We start from the raw sequence: 24,312 nt of genomic DNA, 5'->3' as shown, positions 1-24,312 counted from the left end.
TTTTGTTTGTTTGTTTGTTTGTTTAATAAAAGAGCAAATTCAGAACGTTTCTGTGCAGGATCAGACCTGCACTTCATGTGGTTCGCATCCACATCGGATTCACTCTGCAGGACTGGGTTCTTCTTGCAATGATTTGCAACGGTGAAGTCAAAATAAACAGATCTGGTTTCGTTCAGGACTATTTCCTTGTTATTGAAAAGCGTCATTTTCTACACCGTCCCTTGATGTACTGTGGGGAAATACTGCGTGGATGCTCATACGCACAAGCAGGCAGCTGGACATCTACATCATGGCTGAAATGATACCCACATAGTCTGCCCTGGGAGGAGGAACTGCATGCTGGAACGTAAACGTGCAACCTCCGGGCCTCTTTGTAAGCTGTAGGTCCAGGGAAGACAGGTGGATGCCTGCACTCCAGCTCAATTCTCATCACAGACCCAGCATTCACCCCTCCCTTTCCAAACACAAGACAAAGTAGGACTACCACAGGCACCCTGATGCTTTGATCTCTTTTAAAGGATGGGTAGTTGCATACATTTCTGAAGCCAGGCTGGAGATGCACCTCGGTGATCAGAGGAAGAGGTCTGGGGCTGCCATGGCCTCAGACCTTTGTGTGAGGCTGTGAGAATCGCGCCTCGGAGCATTGCAGGCTCCTGCATTCAGTCATACCACAACTTTCAGCTTCTGGCTATTCTTGCAACTTGTGCGTTCTTCAAACAGGGGGAAGAAATGCTGATGTCTCTCGTTTACCATCACAGGCCGTCGCCCCACCATCATCACCCCATAAACATGTCAACAGCGAAACGCAAACCAAATTGCAGCGAAGAAGCTCAACCATAAGTCGGTCCCATTAGCGTGTAATTGAGATGGCAACGAGAAGATGGCTGAGAGTCGATGAAGGGCTCCATGTGCTGGGGTGAGACATAACCATGGGGAGTGTCAAGGCTGTGCTGCAGCTCTATATGTGTTTGGGTCCCATCACAGTGGTTAACATCCCCAAAATTGGTGGTTTTCTCCCAAAAGAAATGACCAACATCCCCAACCGCGAGGCCAAACTGCCTGACACAGGCACGGGACCGGCCCCGTAGGCAGTTAGAAACAGCAAGATGAATTATCCATCCAGAAAACACAAATCAGAGAGCATGGCTGCTCTCCAGGCCGTGCGTGTCACTGCCTATTGTTGTCTTGGGGTCTCCTGTCATCCTTTCCACACTGACCCTGATGTATCTCTTTCACCCCAAGCCGTGCATTGGCAGCAGTGTGAGTCAGCACTGGCCCCCAGGTCCCCTCCATCCCACTCAGCACCCACTGCATGCTAGGAAAACCAGAAATCTTACTGGAGGACAGGAAGCTTTTGCTAATACCCCATTTAATGCACTTTTCTTTCTTCCTTCTTTTTTTTTTCCTAATAGCAACAGAGGAGTCGAGGGGGGAAAAGCAAGAATTGCAGGAATTGCTCATTCCATTTCCTGTGGTTTCATAATTTTGCTGCTTACCAATGTTGAATTTCACGAAGCTTGTGGTTTCCCAACAGCCTTCATCTGTGGGGAGGATACATTTCAGTAGCAAACTGAACTGACACAGAATTCCCAACGAAAATAATGTGACAGCAATTGGCATTCTGAACTATGTGAGAAAGAAACACAAATACCCCCACTGGCTGAGCAGCCCAGGAGAGGAAGCAAAGCACAACATCCCCATTATCAGCAGGTCGCTTCCTAGCTGTCACAAACAGAGATCACTGCAGATCTTCCATCTCCATCCATGTGCAAAGTGCAGCCAAGTGTGGGCTGGGGGCTGCACGACTGAACTCTGGCTCTTGTGAATGGAAAACGCCCAATTGCGTGTTGGAAAACCATGGTGTGTTCCTCCTGTCTGCGGGTACTGGCAAGCAGGCAGGTTGCAGTGGGTGGCAGGAAGGAAGCTGAGGGGGCTTTGGTGGGGTTTTTGACTGGAAAAATCAGAGGTTTTGCATGTGGCCCCCTCTGGCTGCGTTCCTGTGCCCCCAAGCCTGGTGCATCACCCTGTTGCTCTACATGCTGGTCTGCTTTGCATCACAGGGGTAAAAAAGAGAGTGGGAAAGAGAAGAACATCCTGCTGGTTGAGCAGTTGAGCAGAAGCACACTGTGATGGTGTTTTGCATCTGCATGAACACGGGCAGGGACACTGCTGATGTACCTGGTTGGGGATGCTCTGTGCTGGGAGCGTGGTGGTGGGTGGTGCTGCAGTGGGGGTCATCCTGGGACCCTCCTGAGAGCTCAGTAGAGCCACCAGAGGGAGTCCCACTGCCCTCAATGGGTCAGGTCTGCAATTTACAGGCCCCATTGTGATGCCCCCCACCCTTTAAGGCACACAGCACTGGGCCAGCACTAGGCTCTGCTTCTGAGCATCTTCTGGTGCACTTCATGGGTCTCTATTGATTAGATACAGTAATAGCTGCTAACATCCTCCTCTGCAAACTGCTGGGGGTTTCACTTGTGTTTATTGAGAATAAACTCTCAGAGGTGAAGAGGAGCCTGTTAGTGACACGGACTCACAGCACAGAAAATACATTTGTAAGCTCAGAATTTATAGCCTGCCTCCATAAAGCTGTCCAGAATCTGCGGATCTTTGCTTTAGATACTCATGTTAAAATAATTTTCATTCTGTTAAATGAAAAGTGCTTTAAGTTTGGCAGGCCTGCGCTGCTCATGCTCTCACCACTTCATAAATAATACTTCATAATAACAGCTCAGAATAAAACAAAAAAAAAAAAGAAAGAAAAAGGAGAGGGGGCTGAGGTCCACCCCAAGCCCTCCGTGTTGGCTGTAAATACCTCTTGCTATGATGTCAGCGTCGCTCTGACAGCATATCTGCTCAAATCACTACCACATGTGCAGCCAGGGGATGTGCTTTACCTGGACTTTCCACTGATTGAGTAATGCAGCTCAGAGTCCTGGCAGAGCCCTGGCCTGGCTCATGGGTTCAGTCCCCTCTGTGTTTTCCTGTTCATCAGTTCCTAACGTTGGCCAACGCCATCCCATTGAATTGTCCTCTTTCTGCTCTCCCAACACTTTCATCCTCTAAATAAATATTGCTTCACACTTTCCTGAGTGCCTTAGATATGATTTAATTCAAAACACGCTGTCGCAGGAATGGGAAGAGGATGAACTCTTTGTTTGGACAGAAACCAGATCCCACGTAAGGACAGAGAGTAAAACAGTCCCACCTCTATGAGCTCCAAGAAACAAACTCCTCCTTGCTGCAAGAGATGCATCCAAAATTAGGAGGCTTTGCCACAATCTCATGTGGCCTGAACCACCTCGTTCATGCCCCACGGGCTGCAGCTTGGGAAGGCTGGGGATGCTTGTTCCTTATACCTATGAACAGCATCCTCCCATCTTCCTGAAATGCTCCAGGAGGTGCAAAAAGACACAAAGGAAGCTGCAGCCTCTCTCTGTATTCCCCCCATGTCCCGCCCTGCCACGTGCCCTGGCTCCTACTGGCAGCGGCTTGCTGCTCCTACAGCAGCACAGGGGTTTTAGGTCCAATAACGCTTCTAATGACCCTTGAAAATTGTTTACCAGCCCTCGAAGGGGCTGAATTAATGAAATCTGCCTGGATTTCAAATGGGTGTGACTGAGAGAAGGGAGGAACCCACCGGTCACCCTGCAGAGGAGCCTGTGGGCTGAACGTGATCCCCTCACTCTTTGGATCCCTTCAAGAGGGTTTTTTCTCCCTGCATGGCTTTGTACCCATGATTTTAATTAGTCCGCTCTGTGAAGTGGTTTGGGGATGCAGTTCGTATGAAAGGCACAGTAAAAAAAAATAGAGCACAGTCTGGTACTAAATAGCAGGAGGACGTGTCCACATGTGGCAGCTGTTAGTCACATTGCTGAGCCATTGTCTGGGAGGGCTCGGTCGCACTGCCTGGCTCTGAGAACAGGAGAGGGCAGGGTATGGCTTGGAAATGGAGCAGGAGCTGAGAAATACGTGCATAAAAACCCTCTGCTAACGTGTAAATGCAGCAAAGCATTTCTAGCACATACTTGCCTGGAAGCTCTATGTTGTCCCTTCCCATCCCAGCAGAGAAGATGCTCCAGGCCTGCAAACTCCAGCTGGGTTTCTGCAGCAATATTATGGGTGTTTCCCAGGGCAGGGGTACTGGGGGGATGCTCAGGGCAGTCTGACCCCAACCACGGCTGCGTTATCCTGCCCAGCCACGTCCTTTGTGTTAGCAGGAGGGAGATCTCTGAGGATTTGGCTCAGAGCAGACAATGATGCCATGAGCACAGAGTTCTTCTCTGTGCCAATTCGTCTAACCTAATAAAAGGGGGAAATTTCCACTGACCCCAGGGGAGCTGGATGGTTGAGACAGAAAAAAGAGGTGGAAAATTATTTATGACAGTGTAATTGCATTTGAGACAACTTGTGTCCAGCCAAGATTCCACAAGAAATTTAGGAAAGAACAACTTTAGGTCAAGCTGATTTGTTGTCCTGTGTGTGGAGGGGCAGATTTCCCCTGTGAAAATTGGGCTTTGTAACCATGTAAGGACTCATAATCAAAATTAATGTGGAAAATAAATCGCTGGCTGCCATCCCTGACAGCAACGGACACTCACTTAACTCTGCTGTCCTGAGACTGCTACATGTCCCAGCCTACCCGGCCCCACAGAGATGACATTCTCCTTTGGTCCCTTTAAAATCTTGTTTTATTGTCCCTGGGGCAGGAGGGAGGAACAAAAGGATGCCAGCACTCAGGGCAGGGTGGCAGGAGCTGTGTAATCCTGGCTGGGACAGGAGGGGACGGCTTGCAGCCCTGTCTGACGGCAAAGCATCAGTGCTCTGGGCTGTCTACATGGCACTGTGGTGAGCGCAGTGTGGTGCACAGAGCCTCCAGGTACAGCTGATCCCAACCCCTTTTACCTGACCATGCTGCAGTGCTGTTTGGTTTCTTGATCATGGTGCTCCCCAGGCAATGCTCCGAAGTCCAGGTTTAACACACTGATGGAGATGTGCTCCTCCTTAGTTTCAGCTGTATTCTCAGTCTTTAAGAGTGACACATTTTCAAGCATTTTTCTTCCTTTTCCAAGGAATCTGGATGTCTTCTCTTTTCTCAGATAAAGCTGTGCAATCAATAAGTAAACAGAGGTTAAACAGTTGTTTGGTTCAGTAAAATTATTGTGATGGAGAGGTAATCAATAATAAATGGAAATACTCACTGATGTTAAAGGCTCACAGTAAAACTCCACAAAGGAGCAATCTCCAGAGAGAGATCCTTCCTTAGTGGCAGTCAGTCCTTAAGTGGGGTCTAGGAGAGGTGCAGCCAAGCTCCATCCCTTCTGGTAGCACAGGTGAATTGCCTTCGCCTGCTCTCCCATGACTGACTCATTGCTTGCCTCAGGTGGTCAGTCTGTTCAGGCTAGTTCCCATACAAAGGGTGAGAGTCTCCCTCTCTCTGAAGCTTTCAATTAAGTCCGAAATTTGGAACTTTAAGGAAAAAAAAAACTATGCAAAGAAACAGAATCATAGAATTACAAGTGTTGGAAAAGATCCCTAAGGCTGAACCCAACCACCAACCCATCCCCACCGTGCCACTAAATTGCATCTTCATAAGGACAAAGGCTGTTTGCTCTCCCACCCAACCCAAGAGTGATAATGCAGGGAGAGGCCCAGTCCATGCACAGGGATGCGATTCACAAGCCCTGAAGATGCAGAACCTGCAGAAAGAGGTCATGAGGATGTGACCCAAGGAATTAACCTGTCTCCATTAAAGAATGCGCTGCTAATTCCAGTGGTTAACTCGATGATGTGTCATTTCCCTCCGTTGTTTGGTTCAAAAGATGAAGACTGAACGTCGATCTTAACGTTGCCCAGCTTTCAGATATCGCCCTTGGGAAAGCTTCAATCTCATCTTTTGTTTTCGTTTCTTTTTCTTTCTTTCTTTTTGCAGGTCCACAAATGTGTTTGTTTTAATAACGCAGCTGCAGGACAGATTAAAAAAAGCAAGTATCACTGGCATTTAATATCTCTAATCCAGCAGTAAGACAAGCCTGCCGACTGTTTGCTTAATGTTCAACATCCCTTTCTGATTAAGCAAAAGGTTTGAAGTGATTATAGTTTATTTACAACAAAAGTGGGCTTAAATGAGAGTTAATTCCTCCCCCTCCTCCCTCATCGGGCCCTTTGCCAGTTGCCATGTGTCTGCTCAGCTCCCTTTAGCAGAGCACCCGCAGAAGCCAGGGCAGGTGTTCCCATTGGGAAGGGCTTCTCCCCAAGTGATGCCCATCTGGGGGTTCCAGTTCTGACCCTCCCCCCCCCCCAAGTACCTGCATGTACAAAGGGAAATGCTGCAGCTGAATAAAAACAAAACAGTAAAAATCCAGAGGAGCAGCATTTAGGGGCTGATTTCCCATCCCACACCTGGGACTGTCTGACATTGCCTGGATCTGGAGGAACAGCAGCTCCCTCCCAGGGGTGAAATAAGAGAATTATCCCGATCTGTAATGGCACATTGGGCTCAGGGTTCCGGGTCCCCATGCTGCTGGATGCTTTGCAGCCTCCAGCCAGCTCGGTGTGAGCAGGTGATGCTGTGAGGAAGAGGAGGCAGGGAAGCAGCACAGGGGACCTCGGTGCTTTCCTCCTCAAAGGGGCAGGTTGGGAATCTGTTGCTTCGGGGACAATCTGCAGAGCAGAGGGGTCAGGGCAGAGGACAGCAGTGCTGCCCATGGACTGCAGCTCTGCACAAGAGCAGCTGGAGACCTTTGCTATCCCAATCAGATAACTCATCATTCCGGGTGCCAAGAGCCATCTGTGCCACTTGCAAGGCATCATCTCTCTGTTAATTGGAAGTAATTTTCCTATAAAAATATAAAATTGCTTCTGCAAACAAAACGTTAGGCACGCGCTGCACGCTGAAGTGGTGAAATACTGTGAGGGGTCGGGAGCTGGAGGCAGAGCTCTGCTCTAGACAGGGATTCACTTCCCAGCAGTGTGGGCAGCTCAGTGCACACAATGCAGCTGGCGGGAGCCCGAGGGGAAGCTCGCCGACATTGCCCATATTACTACCTACGGGATCAATGGAGGCCCCAGCTCTCACCGGCAGGGAGTGCAAGAAAGAAAGGCACAAAAGCTGTGGAGAGTGAATAAACTCAATTAGATCGCTGTAATTGCAACAAGAATTAGTGTGGGGGTCGGGCACATGTGCCGTCTCGGAGCAGTAATTAAAAGTGCAGTGTTTGCCATGCTGGGGAGGTGGCCTGCTGGGTCCCAGCAGTGCCCTTTGAAAAGCTCCACGATGGAGCTTCGGGGCTGGATAAATACAAATGTCAGTGCCTCGCAGCCCATGGGGGGACTCTCAATCCACAGCCCAGTGGGAGAATCCCCTGCTTTACATTCCCAACAGTTGGGCTAATTTCAGAGTCAGGCTTTGATGTGCTTTGGGGAGCCCTGTGTGCTACACACTTTCCCAGCGAGGCACCCCCTCCCTTTCTCAAATGCTTTATTAATTTTCTCCTGTGGTTTTTTTTATCCTCCCTTTCTCTTGGGCCTGCCTGCAACTTCTCTTTTGTGCTCAAACAGCGGGGCTCGTAGCCGAGAATTTATATCATTCTGAAATATATATAAAGAGGGGATAAAAGAGAAGATGTAGGAACCTGCGGAGATTTCTGCAATTATCCACCCTGGGAGCCGGGGTCTTCTTCCTCCTGCAGCTCACTGTGCAGCCTTCCCTTGTCCTCCCTCATCTCCCCCATCAGCAGGGAGCTGGGGCTGGCTGGTACCCAGGAGACAGCAATGGTAACATAGGGTTGTTAGAGCCTCATGAAGGGCTGGTGACCACCCCTAAGGGGAGCAGAGCCAACAAGGTGGATGCAGCATCCTTAGGCTGCTGACAGTGCAGGTAGTGGGCATTTAGGGAGCAGCACAGCTGATGCACCAAGGCATTGCATGCCCAACGCTGCACCCTGCCCACATCAGTCCACTGTGGTCCTCTTCCCACAGCTGGTGCTCCCCAGGAGCAGCTCATGCATACAAGATGCTACAGCTGTAAGGAGCATTGCTGCAGCCTCACGATGCTCAACAGACTCGGGGTTGAAGCTCCCCAGGATGCCCCAGCCTTCTTCTCTCTTTCCCCCACATCCCACCCCGCTGCTGGGCAATGGCGACATCCACATGCCGCAGCGAACAGCCCAATGCTGCTCGGCTTTTGCTAAGCTGGCATTCAGCTCCTTTCCTGTTTCTTATTATCAACTGAATTTGGCATGGAGGGGATTCTCTCCCCACATCCCGTTGGCACACAAAAGGCTCAAAAACCAGCAAAACCATTGTTTGTACTTGAAGGGCGGGGACCAGGGTGAAAAGAACAGCATGTTTTAGAGCCCAGAGCTAGGAACCATTAGAGCATCTGGAACAGTTAGTGGGACAGGGGCGTTACAATTAAATAAAAATGGGTGATTACAGAGCTGTTCCCTCGTTCTGACATACACAAGGGAAGCAGCGGCACATGCCTGAGCATGCAGTTAAGGGGATTCCTCTCCTACAGACCCGGAATAAATGGGGTTTTCATCAGGGAAGTTTGAGGTCGGTATGAGAGCCTTATGAGGGATTGAGGACCGCTGCTGCTTATTGCCAGGACACCATGTAGAGGCGTTTCTCACTGCAGGAGGGTGCAGGGAAAGGAGCCACATTCCTCACAGCCGGGGCCCCCAGCAGCACGTGGGAGCTGTGCTTTGTGGCTGCCGGGTTCCCCAACCCCTCAGAGAGCACAGGGTGCTCAGCCTGGTTGTCAGCTTGCAGCTGGGATGGAGCTTCCCCACTAGAACTTTAGCTTTCTCTTTTAACAAGTCCCTTAGGAGCTCTCATGCCCCATCCCTCCAGTTCCTGCTATTCAGAGGATTGGACAGCTCAGCTTTCACAAAGATATACATGTCCTGCAGAAAGAAATCCTACTGTTTGAGGACCTCAGTCCCGTCCCTTAAAATGTGCTGTTTTCATTAAAGCGGTGAAATCGGATTTCAAAAACAAAACAACAAAAAAACAACCAACCAACACACACAAAAAAAGCCAGGATTTGGATAGCGGCCCTTGATTTGGGCCTGATGAACAAGATCCAGAAGCAAAACAAAGGCTGTTTCCACAATGGTTGGAGGGAAAGGGAATCGGTCCAATTGCAAAACTTGGATCCTGGCACCGAGGGAGTCTTTGTGTGCAAGACCTGTGGCAATGGATGGCAATGACTTCGGGAAATTCAATACTCACCCAGCTCATAAACAGAAAACAAGGAAAATAAACTTGGGCAGATGGGAGGAAGCGGAGAGCCAAAGCCATGGATTTCTGCTAGATTGGATATGGGCCACTCCATCCTGGTCAGTGGGATGGGGCTGTAGGACACTGAATGGGGCCGCAGTCACAGTGGGCTGTTATGGGGGGTCATGGCCATCCCCCATATATAGAGTGCCTGCAGGTTGAAGGTTGCTCCTCTTTATGTTCAGTTCCTCACCGTATTCACTGCATGGGGAAAGACCTGCCATCACAGCACACACTGAACATAGGTGATGGCTGAGGATGCGACGTGAGCTGCGATGAGATGGAGGCAGCAATGAAAGGTTCAGTGAACAGAATGACTTTGGAAAGGAAGGTTTTGAGAAACAGAAAGGATGACTCCATAAAGCCTCAAAGCCACTGCCTGATGGCGCTGCCTCACTCTGAAACATAAGAACTGACTGTTCTCTTCTGGCCACAGACAAGAGGAATCAGTATTTAGACCATTTATGGGCCAGAGCGGGTCAGCGGAGATATGAAATCTGTGGGATCATTGAATTCCCTCATTGCCACAGCCCTACATTTGCAATTGCAGATTGATGAAACTCCGCACATCCCACCAGCCGCTGGGCACTGCCTGCAAGCACGTGGCAAGGGCAGAACTACCCACCTTCCTGAGCCACACCAGGCATTGGGACACCAGGAACCAACCCAGATCCGGGGCTGGAAGCCACAATCATTGCAGAGCCTGAATGTGCACCTCCCCCCAGTGAGCTGCCACAGAAGCAGTTTGCGTGTAGGGAAAGCCTATGGTATTTTTATGTCCTGACAGATTTTCATTCTTTTGGCACAGAAAGAGAAACAGCGTCCTCCCCTCAAATTAGGCAACTATCATTGTTTATTTCAAAGTTTAGAACTACTGGCTCATAAAAACAAAGCAATTGAGAGCGGGGAGTGCTGCGAGATGACATGGTTGCTGCTGGTAGCAGTAAGGAGCTGGGACTGATGCCATCCAGTGCCCATCATGGGGTCCCTCCACTCATGAATGTCCCAAACTGGGGTCTGCATGGCCACCTCCTGCATGGCAGCAAGGACTGCTGCCATGTCCATGACCAAGGATGTAATATGGACTTCCTTCTCCATTGCACTAAGCAAAGCTCACCCCAGCTCAGCTTCCTTGGTGTTCTGCTCACCCTTAGCCATCTGGATAGGACCCCCAGAGCTCTGCCCTCCAGCAGCCACACAGGAGATGCCCAATTTCTGTTCATGATCATCGTGAGTGTGCAACCCCACCATCTTCAGCACTTGGCTGGCCCTAGAGTGAAGGCATGATGCCATGATGAAGCCTTTGCCTGTTCGAACCAGGCAAATTAGACTAAAGAAATCCAAGCCAGCCACCTACTGCTCCTCCTAGGAAATTCATAGAAGCATCTTTGGTCTGACCTTCATTTCTGACCAAAAGAAAAAAAGAAAAAGGCATAAGAAATACTAGTAATAAAATACAGTGGATACTTTGTTGGAGGAAAAATCATCAATCAGCATGAGAAGCACACTCGAAGCGGTATTTTAGAAGAATATGTCAGATACACTGGCCAACCATTAAATTTCACAGGTTCAGTTTAAGAACTTCAGGAGATTGCTGGCATTGCCTGAAAGGGAGAGGAAAATTACAAACACATGCTTGGAGCTCCGAGCGAGATGCAGAAATCTGGAGGATAATCCTTATTGCTATTTGAGATAGAGCCCACGAGCCACAATAAAGAATTCCATTCACCTGCCTGCAGAACGGCTAACTAGAATCCTTAATGCCAGCCAGATTAAAAACATTTCTTTCGGGTGAGCAGACCTGATGGTTTATGAGGACTGTGGGTTTCTCCGACCTCAGCTGGCCTTCTGCAGCCCGCCAGCCGCTCTCCTCTTGCACCACTAGTCTGCAATGTTGCATTATCGATCCGAGGGATGGCTGTGGGGAGAGGTGTGCTGAGGATGGACATCTCCCACTGCTGGGGAGGGGGATGCTCGGGGGGAACAGCAGTGATGCTCTGTGCTGTGGGATGTGGAGATGGAAGCATGGTGCTTTTGGAAAACAATGGGCAGAGGGATGTGGGACCCTGTGTGGATGGGGGCATGCAGACAACACAGCTCCCACCCACCACAATGGTGGGGCTGCGGGGTCAAGATCTGCCTCCAAAACCCTCTGAGTGCCCAGGCTGTGATGCACAGCCACAATGCGCTCAGAGCCCAGCGGGGCTGTGTAGACACAGTGGAAAAGCCAAGGAGCTCCGTCTGCACGGGCTGCAGAGCTGGGAGCCTGAGGATCCAAAAAGATTGTTACTATACTTCAGATTATATAAATAACTCCCTGAATAAAACCACATGTGACCACATTCTGTTCTCCATCCCTCAGTGCTCTGCCGACAGCGCACAGACTTTTGCAACACTTGTTTACTAGGGAGACTGTATATAAAGTGAAAATAATTTGCTCGGTCTTATGTTTCCACTTTAATTCTCAGTGTATAAAAAAAACCTGTGAATTTGCTAATGGGCTTTGAAAATGTATTTTTAAAGCTAGGGCAGCTCGAGTCGGTGAGTTGTTACGAAGGATTACAGAAGGAACAAGGTTTCTAGAGAAATGATTCCCTTGAGGCAATCCGTAGCAGCTGAAGGGCCTGATTCTTTCCAAGAAAATAAACACACTTCTGCATCCAAAACAAAGCCCTGTTTCAGGTATGAAGCAAGCTTGTTTGTTCTCTAGCATTTATGTGCTCCCCATCGGCGCTGGTGTTTAGTTTAATGTGTTTGGAGGCCAAACACACACTCACAAACTCACTCTACAAAGGAAGATTCCTTTTGCATCTTTAAAGCACACTTTTGGACGGAGATAAATGGTTGTGAGCTTCGGGAACGTTAGAGCCAGATGGTCAATTGAGATCGCTTTGTGCATTTCTGTATTTCACTCCAGAGCTGATCTCGCATAAAAAATATTTTGGTAGCTTTTGCTATGAGTTGCAGACCTGGGAGAACCTCCTGGAGCAGAAGGATTGGTGAACATACCACACTGAGAGGTCACAAATGCCCCTATTCCCTTTACCTGGTCATTAAAGTCAATGTGTTTGGGGGTTTCTCCAACTTGGAGGTAACTCAGAGCTTTGGATTTGGGGTATTTTTAGTTAAACTCCGCAGAGTTTATCTCTATTTTGTGTTGATGAACGCAGGCTGAAAATCTCTGCAAATGTTTGGGATCTTTTCACCCAGCAAACAGGAACAAAGGGTTGGGAGGCAATGAATGATGATCCGAATCGTACTTTTACAAGTTGCTTTTACAAGGTCTGCTGGGGAAATACCACTTCTGCCTTCTGCCCTGTGCAGCTACGTGGGATCACGTTGGAGGGATTCCCCCCAGCTGTTTCCCTTTCCCAACACTTCCTCTGGTCTGTGAAAGGCTGAGTCCTTCCCTTGGATGGCACTGCCTGAGGCTAAACACAAGGCAGACTCCCAGTTCAGGAAGTGAGCACTGCTGTTTCTACACTGGCTTTCCTCTTTCAGTGGTCACTTCTGTTCTGATGTAGGGAAGGTGCATGATTTTCTGTCATTGCTTTGATGAGAAAAGGTGATTTGCCTATCCATTCACCTTGAGTGAATGGGAAAAAAGGATTTCACTGGTTCTATGGGAGGGAGGCTGTGGCTGGGACCAATCATGCCAATGGTTAATGGGTTTTAAAGACTGCTGACTGAATGGATGCAGTGAAGAACCAGCAACCAGCCCTGACTTCTAATAACCAGCAGCCGATGGTGGGAGGACATATGGAGTCAGTGTGGCTCAGCTGGATATAAACCCCGGAGGTGTCAGGGCAGAGGGATAAGGAATTGTGCTGGCAGAGGGAAGGTGGAAAAGATGAAATTCTGGATGCTGGAGAAACAAACAATGCTGCCAGCCTGGACGTGCGTGTGAGCTTCGCGTCTCTGTTCCAGCCTAAGGACCCTAAAACACTGCATGCTCGTTGACTCACAGCTGCTGGCGTGTTTTGAAAAGGCTGTCCTGTATTGCTGCAAAACAGCTGCTGGCTGCATGGCTCCCAGGAGGGGCGCAGCTCCAGCAGGGAGCCAGGCTCTGAACCTTGCTTCAGGAGTGAGGGTGAGAAACAGAGGACACCAGAAACACAGAATTTGGTTCCCATTGGACTATGGCATCCTTTGGGATCCTGAAGGAGGGGAGAGACCCTGAGGGATGTTCCGGGCAGTGCAAATTTCCCAGGGAACGTGGTTTATAAAACACATCCCACAAGGCTGCGTGGTGTCCTGGCCAGACCCAGGCTGCTCCTATGGCTGTGCCTTCTCCTGTCCCACTTGCAATAGATGGTTTCCCCCCACCTCCATATCCTCTGTACTACCACCTTGTCCCCACCAGCTCCTGTGGCACAGGAGACACGTGGCAGCTCCACCTCTAGGCAAATTTTGGCCACCTGAGCAGCAGTGGGCACATATAAACCATGGGAAATTACATTGCAAATGGTTCCACTGAGCATAGGCAGCGGCGCTCGTATGGAGGAGCAACGGAGAAGTTTAAACATCTGGTTCTGTGAATTCCTATATTGTAATAAAATAAGTCTTCCCACAGATTTCACGTCATCCTTGTCTGGGCATCACTGAACTGTGAAGGGAGAAACTCTTTTTTTTGTGTGTGTGGTTTTCAGAGGAACAAAGAGACAATATGCATCTGGTGAGGTGTCTTGGCAGCCTCCTGCACCCAGCCTGAATCTTGTGCTGGCAGCGTGGCCCCATGTCATGGGATGGTAACTGCTGACCCACAGCACCAAATCAGCAGAGCCTGGAGGGGACATGGGGTCTGTGAGGGCTGGGGAGAGCTGGGCTGCAGCCTATGGATACTGGGAGCAGCAGCACAGTGCAGTGCATCAAGGCAATGCCTGCAGCCCAATTTTTGCCCTTGTTCAAATGCAAGGGCAACAGGTCCAGAAAGAACCATCGGCTCCTGCTCGCCCCTGCCTATGTCTGCCTGGCTGTGCCCCGTCTGCAGGCATTTCTGCCTTATCAGTATTACTGATTTTTCACCCAAATGCTCTCCAGGTTTGCTCTTTGGCACCAGAGCAGCTTGGAGCATCTTTCATAGGAGGGGCGGATGGGCTGATTCAGATGTGATGCTCAGCCCCATCACCAATGCTTTCTTTCACGTGTGGGAGGACAGCTGCTGATTCTCCCCTAAGCTGCCATGCAGCAGCTGCCCACAGGCTTTGTCCAGATGTTTGCCTTGTTTGAAGAGCTTTCCTACAAGATGGGAATCTCCTGGAAAAGGTGGCTCAGCAGAAGAAGAGGGCACAGAAACCTGCTGGGAAATGGGCAGCACAGAGCTCAAGCAAGCAGGATAGCATCAGCTTTCCATTGAGCCCAGGGCTGCTGTCCTTCCATGGGAGCAGACCTGGGCTCAGCTCACACACGCTCTGGGCTGTTCCCTGCACTGATCCAATGCTGTTTGCCTTCAGTTATCACCTTGAGACCTTCCATGCTGTCTGAGCAAGCTGGATGGTGGCAGCCTGTCCTCCTTTGCCAACAGGTGACTTTCCAGCACCAACAAAATGCACAGAGTCCCCCCTTGCTCCTCAGCTGGACAGTTTGCAGCAGTACAGCCTGTAACACATCATACTGCTTTGTTTATTCAGAGGCAGGCGTGTTTAAGAGGCCCTGGGCTTATTTTAAGTCTACCACTTACAAGCAGAAGGAAGGCCCCAATCTGCTGAAGGCCAGCAGGGATGTTTGGCTGCAGCCACCCCTCGCAGGTGATTAATGCCGATAGGGGAACATGATTATAAATGCAATGAACTCAGCATTTTGAGGAGGGGAATGTGACCCCATTCCTCAGCCTCACCCTTCCCAAAGCCCCCCTGCTCCCTTTGCCTGGTAAATGCCACTGATGAGAGCAGAGAGATCATAACCATCCATCTCCAGAAGCCATTTTTCAGTGGGACTAGATTCCACTTAGTCCTTGGACTTACCAGTCTGTCTGGCAAAAGGGATTTCATTCCTTTGCTTCTTTTTGTCAGGATGGATTTACTGATCCCAAACACGTTCCTCACACTTTATTTAGGGCTTAAAACGCATCGTTTACATTGCGGAGCTGTCACCAGCCTGTCTGAGCTGCAGAGGCAGACAGGCAATGCTTTTCTCTCACCCCACTGTTCTCCCTGCCAGATGTGAGGATAACACATCAAGGAGATCTCTCAATAGACACAATTTGCCCTTTGGGGAACTGTTGCCTGTTCCCCACCATGTTGGGGCAGCGAGCTCAGAGTGGATGGATGTTGTATGGGAAACTGGTAATCACAGCCTGAACCTCTGATTAATCAGCTGAGGCAAGTGTCGGGTCAGCTGTGGGAGCACAGGTGAGGGTAATTCAGGTGGAGCTTGACTCCACCTCTTCTAGGCCTCATTTAAGGGCTGACCACCACTAAAGCAGCATGTGTTGGAGATTGCTCCTCTGTGGAGGTTGCCTCAGCAGTTTCCAGCCAGATTGAAGGTGAGTTTTTCCTATAGTTAACCTTTTGGATATTTATCGCTATCCTTCCTGTATTATTACATCTTTGTATTATTTTCAGCTTACAGCGTTCTCCTCCAGCTGCATTCCCATGGATGAATGAACCTGCAGAGAATTCCATGCTCTCACTAAGTGACACCAGGCAATGACTGCTGAGCATACCAGAATCCCCCCTCACCTTTACCACCAGGACCTGCTCTTCTGTCTCTCCAGTGCTGGATGAAGGAGGCAAATGGTAAAGTGCTCCATGGCCATGCATTTCTATGCAGGTGCTTGACACCTGTTTTGCTTTATGAAAAAAGCAATCCGTTTTCTAACCTGATCTCAATTAGATTTCTAATTTTAGCCAAGCAACTAAAGGGACTCTAACTTTGGAGCTGATTGCAATTGGTTTGAGGCACGGCAGTAAAGCCAGCTGCTCGTTGTTAGCTGGCCTGCACCTCACCCCCTAATGGTATAGATCTGCCAATGAGACAGATGCAGGGCAGCACCCTGCTGCTGGCACAGCCACCTCCCCAGGGCTGGCAGAAGGAACACAACTTGTTGGTTGTTTCCTTCTTCAGGATTCAGGTCCTGCTCAGGACTTCTCTGCTCTTGCCCACTGTCCCTATAGCAGCCACTTCAGGTTAAGTTTCTCTCTTTGCAGCCACAAGCCGTGCTCATTCTGCACTTTACATCCCTGGTCCATGGTTACCCGCCCTATGCACAGCATGGTGAAAGGAGCTCCCAACCTCTCCATCCTTACGGAACCTGAAGCTTCTCACAGGCCTTCCAAATGGAGCTGTGACCTCTGGGAGCTCTGGAAGCACAAGGAACTAGCAGTGTTAGCATGATCGATCCCTGATGATAGCACAGAAGGGAGAACAGGCAGGATTTACATTCTGTCCCTTACGAATGGTTTGGCTGACATATTAAAAGCCGGATGGAACATAAAAATGGAATTTATTCCAATTAAATGGTTGCAAATGTCATCTTACATTGAGCCAGAAAGCCTTCCTACACGCAACAAACCAAATCCATGCTTCTAGAAAGCATGCAATTTTACCTGCCTCTTCCTCCAAACAATGTCCTCATCTTGGTTTTCTGATTCAAACCCAAAGAATGAACAGCCAGGATCTATCCAGAAAGCCACCATATACTACTCTGATTAATTGAACGAGCTCTGTTTTGTTTCTTTCCAGGTGAACAGCAAAACGATCTGCAGATGTGACTTTACCAGCAGTTGTTAACATTTAACATTTGCCCTGCAAATCCAAATCACTAACTCGTGAAGCAAAAGGGAAGCCATGCAGGCTTGGAAGGGCTGTGGGTGCTGACATTGGCATCCCTCAGCAGGAGCAGATTAAAACATGGGGGATCTCCTTACTTGTGTATGGTCCTCGAGTAAGAGAAACCTCTGGGTGTGCAGAAGAGGCACTGTGCCCTCTGTTACCATCAGCACTGCCCTCCTGGGCCCTGGTCTAAGGATGCTCTGTGTGTTCTCCTTCCATTTGAATGATTCAAATTGCTTCAGAGTGCACCAGAGCTGTGAATTATGTGTTCATAGGGCAGGTGTGAGCTGCAAATTGCCACTAAATGACAAAACCACAAAGATCAAACAAGGGAGACCTGAGGATGCTGTTACACATCCACGTGGCAATGACAGGATGGAACACAACCCCTGGCACTCTCTTGCCTGCTCCTTCAGATATTATCACACAGACATGGAGCTGCTCAGCAGCAGCCAGCTCGTATTTCTAGGGATTTCCAGTGCAGAGAGCAGAGCTTAGCACCCCAGCCCTGCTCAGGCCCTGCTGGGGTGATGGCTCCTCTCCAAGATGGACTTATTTTAAGCACATGACTGCTCTGACTTGAGAGAACCGGCTTTGCTTTTTGCCTGCTGCTCAATGTGTGTTTACCATTTGGCTTCTGGGGTCAGAGCTCAGTGCTCAGCACCTTGCAGTACTGCTGGGGTTCAGGGGGACAGTGCACCTTGCCTTGATGCTCAGCCTGCTTCCATCAGTGCCCTGTAAATACAAAGCTCCAGCTCTCATTACCGCTCCTCTGAGTCAGACCGTCCCCCTCTCTACATGAGGTATGTTTTGAATGATAGCATTTGTCTTTAATAAATGGTCACTCCATAAACCGCCTCCTATGGGAAACCTGGGCTTTGTAAGTAAAACCTGATGTTTCCATTTTGTTATAATGCATTTGCTATTAGGGATGAATACCAACTCATCCCCTGTTTAATATCAGCCTAAGGTGTGCACTGGTTTAGTATTACTATTTATGAAATTCATATAGCTGGCCTTAATCTGTTTCAGATCCCACAGCTGCACCCCTATCAGCATCAACTTAACCTGAAATTGGGACATTCACCTTTGCTGGAGTCCACGACATCAGTAACATTCCAAGATAAGGAGCAAAGCCCACTACAACCCCACAGAAAGTCCAACTGTAGGATTAAAGACCTTTATCTGGTAGCCAGCATATCCACATACTTCTTTGGCTTAAACAAATGTAAAGTCTGTGCAGAGCTATCCCTTGGATCCATGCTTCATATTTCACAGCCATCCATCACCTCCCTGCGCTGCATCCCTCAGATACTTCCAGCAAAAGCAATGAGATAATCTCAGTCCCATGGGAACTGCCTTGCTGGTATCTCTTGCAACTTAAAAGGGGAAGCAGGACCTGGCTTAATCCCCTGCCTGTCTGTACAGAGATGGCTTTTCTGACTCAGTCTCACCGGGGTCCAAAGATCCCTCAAATAATCCTGAAAGGTTGAGAAATGAGGTTCAGGATACGCTGCAGATCCGTGTCGCTGCTGGAGAAAGAAGAGAAGGTATTACCTGAAGTTGTACAGAGCTGTAAACAAGTGGATGAGAAGAGACGTATATTTTAGCTGGATTAATTTGCTTCCCTTTTTCCAGGGCTGTACAGACAAGTGTCACCACGGCAGAGTAAATGAATGAAACCACAGAGCCATTAGCTGAATTTTCCAGCCCGGTTGATGTCCAGCTTGGGCTCAGGCCAGATGTAACCAGACCTCAGATCCAGCAGCAGACTGGTGGCTCTGGGGCTGACCCTGCTGTGCTGAGCCCCCAGCACTGGGCTCCCATCCCCATAGCAGCACTGGGCACTGGGCAGAGCTGCTGCCAGCAGGTGAAGGTGCTGCACTGCATTTCCTCAGCAAGGAAGGTTGTTTGAAGTGACCTCTCTGATGTGTTTACTCATAGAACTGGCTTGTTCACAAAGCTGTGATTGGAACCTATAGTTTATAAGTTCATAGCAAATGCCCTCTGGGGATGGAAAAAAAAAAGACTGACCCATTCGAGTTCCATCTGTTGGGGTTTATAACTGTTCTCCTTATAATTGTCAACAGACAATGTGAATTGCAATTAGCTAATTGCTTGCTAACTTTCCGTTCTAATAATAGTCATGTTCCAGAGTTATACAAGCTTGGAGGCTGCTGCTGTTCCCTTGCAACTGGCAATAATAAATAATACCGTATTCCCTCAGCATTGCCCTCTCTTCCAAGTTTAATCCCCATGCAAATTGCTCCAGCATGTACTAATCCCTGACGGGATGGCAAAGGCATCAACAGCATTTATTTGTAGTTTGCTGTGCTGGGAGCGTTCTGCACTTGTACGATGATGTGGCACCGGGACGCGACCGCTCCCTTGCTCCACTTGTCCCTTCCTTGCAGTGACTGCAGCAGGTTGGGGAGCTGCCACCCCGTGTCCCTGGAAACCCACTTTGCTTGTCAATACGTGTTTGCTTTCCATTTTTGGTTGGTTCCTTTTGTTTTGTTTTCCTTTTACAGGATCAGATGTGGCTCTGGCCCCTGTATTGACATGTTTTATTACCAGTAGCTTCAATAATGTCAGCACAGACCTAAACTGGAGCTTTGGAGATCACACGCTCCCCAGCAACAGACTAAGCTGTGCAATGTCACTGCTGTGTGCTGCAGCGATAAGGAGGGGCTGGAATCCCCATAGGGCTTCAGACAGTGACAGCGTCAGGCTGGGTGCAGAGCCTGAACCTTCCCGGGGGGGGGTTGATGCAAGGAACTCCCTTCTGAGTGGCAGAACTATTTTGCACCCTTCTCCAGGCTTTCTGCTCTCCAGCCTGTTACTGCTGTGCAGATGAGACTAATTGGGAAGCGAAGCAACAGGCTGATCCAGTGAAATCAAGGCAAGCCAATGAAATGAGCAATAACATTCCCTGGCGCTCGAGAAACTACTGAACGCGAACCTGCCAGCGAGCTGACATCTCCAGAGCTTACAGCCTAATCTTATTAAACTCGACCAAAAAGCCTTTTAGAGTTGGGGGAGCAGTGTCCAGCAAAAGCTGGTCTGGATTATTCCTCAGGCGCCTCAGGGCTTTGTGTTCCCTGTTGGATCCCCACACCTGCAGTGGGGCACGCAGGACGCCCGGTGCCCACGTGGAAATGGGCACCCAATGCCAGGGGGCTCTGCCCACTCAAGGCTGAGAGTGATGCAGAGCAATGGGTGCATGGCAGCAGGTTGAGAATCCCCCTCAGCACAACAGCTCCATCTCCATCTTCAATGGTTTCCCAGCCTCTGGCTCCAGGCAGAGCAGGAACTGGAGGTTCCTCAATTTCGGAGCTGCTCCAGATTCCTCATCCTTCATGCACAGTTTTTCCACCCCTTCCTTCTCTCCTCCCCTGCTTCTGACATTTGACTCATGGATAGATTTATTAAGTTTAAAAGCACTCCTTGTACAAGCCTCAAGAGCATGTTCCCCACTCCACAGCCTCATCCGCTTCTTTTCCACTTGCACAACCTGCTTTAACCCTCTTTCCCAGGGTTTTGGTGGGGAGGTATCAAAATCGTGCCATAAAGCAGAATTCTAGCAAAACCACGCCAGGAGATATCCCCTTTCCTTTGCATAACAACTCAGTGATCTCTTGAGGAAGGAGAGCTCTGTGTCCTGGCCTGGACAACCCAAGAATCTTCTTTCAACCACGTTCCACTTTCTCAGCAGCTTCATGGGCTTTCCCATACCTGCAGACACACAGCCATATGTATCCTTCATCTCCCACACCTTCACTCCTTTTCTCAACGATGAAACCCTTCTGTCCCCCATACCTGAGACCTCTGAGAATCACTACTAAGCAGAAGCTGATTTAAAATACCCCCTGATTACCAAAAACCTCCATATTCCTTAATCAGGAAACATCACAGAAAAGCCAACTACCTGTTTCAGTATGGCAGAGGGATAACCAAACAAGCTGATGCCAATCAATGAGGCCTGAACAAGTCCTGATGGGCTGGTCCCCAAATCTGTTTTCTTTTCATCTCAGCATAAATTCCTTTGTCATTTCAGCTTCTCCATGAGAAGAGGAAGTCAGGTAGTACATAAGGAAAGGAAATCAATGGTGTGTTATCTCTCAGGCACCAAAAAGAACAAAAATCATAGGATTTATTCCAGAATTCCAATCCCTCCTGCACTGTGATGGATCCCAAAATAGAGACGCAGCATTCTCTGCCAATGGCAGCGAGGAAGAGCACTGTTGCCATCTCTTCCTTTCCCCCTACATTCAGGTGCACAAAGCAGAAGTGCCTGTTGTGACTCAATCTGAATAGCGGGACACAACGAGCCGGAGGAATTCAGCCAACAGAACAGCTTTGCTTACTTCTGCTTTGGCTTCCCCTTCGTATGTTTTTTCTCAACGCTGGTTGATGGATTTCAGACCTAGGGAACATTAAGAAATGAAATGGAGAAGGCTGTGACACGCTCTGCATGGTGCCAAGGAATGGCGGTGACGCACAGCAGCTGGCGGCTCAGAGTGCACCTCACCCTGGGACCCTGAACTGCCCCGAGCCACCCCTGGGTGCAGCTTATGGAGCACAGCACCAGCAGAATGGCCACCTGCTGCTTCACACCTCCTGCAGACATCAAGAAGGCTCCAGCAGAGCTTGGGGCATCTTCAGCAATCTCCCCCTTGGAAATCATGAAAGGGGAATCAACAGGAAGACGGCCGGGACCTTGCTGCTGCACAGCACAGTTTGTTCCCAGAGCTGGCTGTGCTTCGTGGAGCAGCACTGCTTTTGGAGCACAGAGTCAGGAAAGAATGGGGCGTTATCGGAGCACGCCGAGGTCTTGCAGACTGCATCCGTTCCACTGTGCCATGACTGCCACATGGGTTACTCCCAACAATCGCTGCCAGGCACTCTTAGAAACGAGACCATAAGGTCTGACCAGCTTGAATTCATCTCCTAAGCTCAGGAGAGAAAAGGTCCTATTAAGCTTGGTGCAAAGCTGACTCTGGTCTCTGGCTGACAAGTGGCTATGGACTATACACAAAAATGCTCTAAAGCTGACTGCACCAAATGTTTCTTCTCCACCTAACGCAGTTGTTTGGGATTCGGTTAGAAACAAAACTGCATCTTGTAGTTTTTAATAAAGCTCTTGGCGAGCAGTTCAAACACTGGAGAGGGGGGAGCGGGAGAGAGAGGTTGAATTTATGGGAGCGGGAGGAGATCATTTGCTTTCTTAGGACTGAAAAGATTAATCGTCTGCAAAGGCTCTTGGATTCATTCCTCACATAGCAGAATGGTTAGGAGACTTACCGGCTTGATATTCTTCATTCTCCTTCCCCAGGTGGCCCAGAGACTGTCTGGACTGCAGGAAAAAGGACTGGGAGCCGTCCTGTGTCAGTTCCTGGGGAGGAAGGTGCAGTGGTGCAGCAGGAGGAGGAGCACCGAACCCCACGGAGCTCACTGTGCTGTCAGATTAAATATCTATGTACTATCCTGTAGGATTCTGTAAGCTCTGATTGCATGGAAAGGTGATGGTGAATGCAGGGAGCACAGAACAAAACAGGTTCATCCTACCAGCTCTTACCCTTTTTGCTGGATCACCAATGGCACCAACCACCTCATAGCAAGTCTGCAGGTCAATGGAAATCCTCTCTCCTAACACCAGTATTCTGCAGTCAATTCATAACATGCCATGATGAACCCCAAAGTAAGGACAAATGGAAGGAAAAAGACAGCAATTTCCCAAGGCCACCAAACAGCCCAAAGGTTTCTAATATCCCAAGCAAGGTGAACAGCACGAAGAACAGATGAAAAGCAGAGTGGAAAAGGGAGGAGAACCAAGGGATGTCCAAGGGGAAGCATGGGACACATCTCCAAGGCAAGCCAGGGGCTGTGCTGAAGAGCTGTTCTCCAGGATGGCAAACCAACTCATTCATTACTTCCAGCCTCACAGACCTCATCATGCCCTGGGACAACAGACTGCCCTTTCCCCTCCAAAACTCATGCTGAACAGTACAGGCAAAGAGGCTGCATGCAGCTTGAAAATAGGAGATGTGAGCAAAGGGAGCCATCAGGACTATCCCAGTCTGAAGGAACAGCCGCTTCCCCAAAACCAAACTCTTTCAGGGAACAGGATGAGAGGATAAGCCAGGAAACATGGTTTCCACTCTTGTCCAATGATATCTAACAGATCTCCTAATGCTGATGCTACCGGGAGGTTGCAAGCCAACAGCCCTGCCCCTGAGTTGAGTGAAAGTGCAACACTGAGTGCTTTTAGAACTTACCAGACAGCCATGGAGCAGAGTCGTACGTGGAAAAAATAAGCTCACAGCACTATTTAGGGATGCTCACCGTGCTCCAGTTTGAGTGCAGAGGGCTGCAGCAGTGCTCATAATATGCCATATTTTGAAGTTGTTTCGCAGAAGGCCAAGATCAGCCTTATTTTTCAAATAATTTTAGGAAATATAATGTTTGCTCCATCTGAGAATGAATGAGGAACTCGAGCAGAACTGCTAAACATAAAAGTTCCTGGACATCTGGAAAGGATTAGTCAGGAAGGTGCTTGGGACAAGGAGTTCAGGCAAGTTCAAGAGACACCTACTGTACATTTGTTTCCACAGAAAGAGGGAGGAGGAGAGAAAGGGTTGAGGGGAAAAGCAGGAAGGGAGGATTGAAATAAAAGCTACACAGGAATGGCAGATAAGGTGGGAGAGATGAGAGCAGTCTGCACTCTGCCGACTGCCACAGAGGGTCTGCTAAGCAGAGAGGGCAGAGTGCAGCATCAGGGGATAGAGCACAGAGGCAAAGAACAGACCAAAGAGATTTCTGTGCCCATCTTTGCAAAGCCAGACAATGGGCCCTGAGCTGAGCACTTCCTCACCACAGGGAAGCACTTCCTTGCTTTGTAGCCAGATGCGTTCCCATTCAACTCACGTCTATAGGATTAGCAGATTCTGTTCCCCTTGGAGCTCACCAGGGCAAATGCTGTGATAAAGTCAAGAGCACTCGAGAAACATTAAAGCGTAGACAGCTGAGTGCTAGGAATGAGAGCTGCGCATTCAATTAATGTAGGTGGGAAATGTTTGTTTTATTTCTGAGTGGATAAGCACTTGAGCAGGCCCTGCAAAATCACAAAGGAGAGTTGCTCCAGGCCAAGATGAAAGTCTCAAAGAATAAGCGTGGAAACCGCAGGGGCTTGTGAAACTCATGCTTTGGTTTATTAAATGACTCACAAGGCTTTTTGTCACATATTTCTGCCTC

General features: G+C 49.1%; 1 protein-coding gene and 2 long non-coding RNA genes across 7 annotated transcripts in view; 1 reads left to right on the top strand and 2 right to left on the bottom strand.

The window, feature by feature from the left end:
* The window catches only part of C23H1orf109 (chromosome 23 C1orf109 homolog), a 36,208-nt gene that overhangs the window by 6,000 nt on the left and 5,896 nt on the right, over nt 1-24,312 (bottom strand). For 2 of the 4 annotated variants that reach the window (XR_004309526.1, XR_004309529.1), the window contains 2 exons: nt 5,202-5,963; nt 1,395-5,105 (listed from right to left, as the gene is read on the bottom strand). The gene's annotated coding sequence lies outside the window, so the exon portion shown is untranslated. Of the gene's footprint in view, nt 1-1,394; nt 5,106-5,201; nt 5,964-24,312 lie in introns of those variants that run through there. The other 2 variants (XR_004309528.1, XR_004309527.1) reach the window with 2 other exon arrangements.
* On the top strand, nt 5,962-19,218 carry LOC107324018. 2 transcript variants are annotated; one of them, XR_001559390.2, is made up of 3 exons: nt 5,962-16,022; nt 16,969-17,861; nt 18,091-19,218. It is a non-coding gene; the product is annotated as an uncharacterized LOC107324018 (long non-coding RNA). The 2 variants fall into 2 exon arrangements; XR_004309530.1 differs by having other exon boundaries at nt 16,969-18,576.
* On the bottom strand, nt 21,180-22,711 carry LOC116654347. Its single transcript, XR_004309531.1, has 2 exons — nt 22,363-22,711; nt 21,180-21,484 (listed from the first exon to the last, which is right to left on the bottom strand). It is a non-coding gene; the product is annotated as an uncharacterized LOC116654347 (long non-coding RNA).

Source organism: Coturnix japonica, chromosome 23, assembly GCF_001577835.2.
Source record: "Coturnix japonica isolate 7356 chromosome 23, Coturnix japonica 2.1, whole genome shotgun sequence".
NCBI classification, from domain to species: domain Eukaryota; kingdom Metazoa; phylum Chordata; class Aves; order Galliformes; family Phasianidae; genus Coturnix; species Coturnix japonica.
This window is presented reverse-complemented; position numbering and strand designations above follow the sequence as displayed.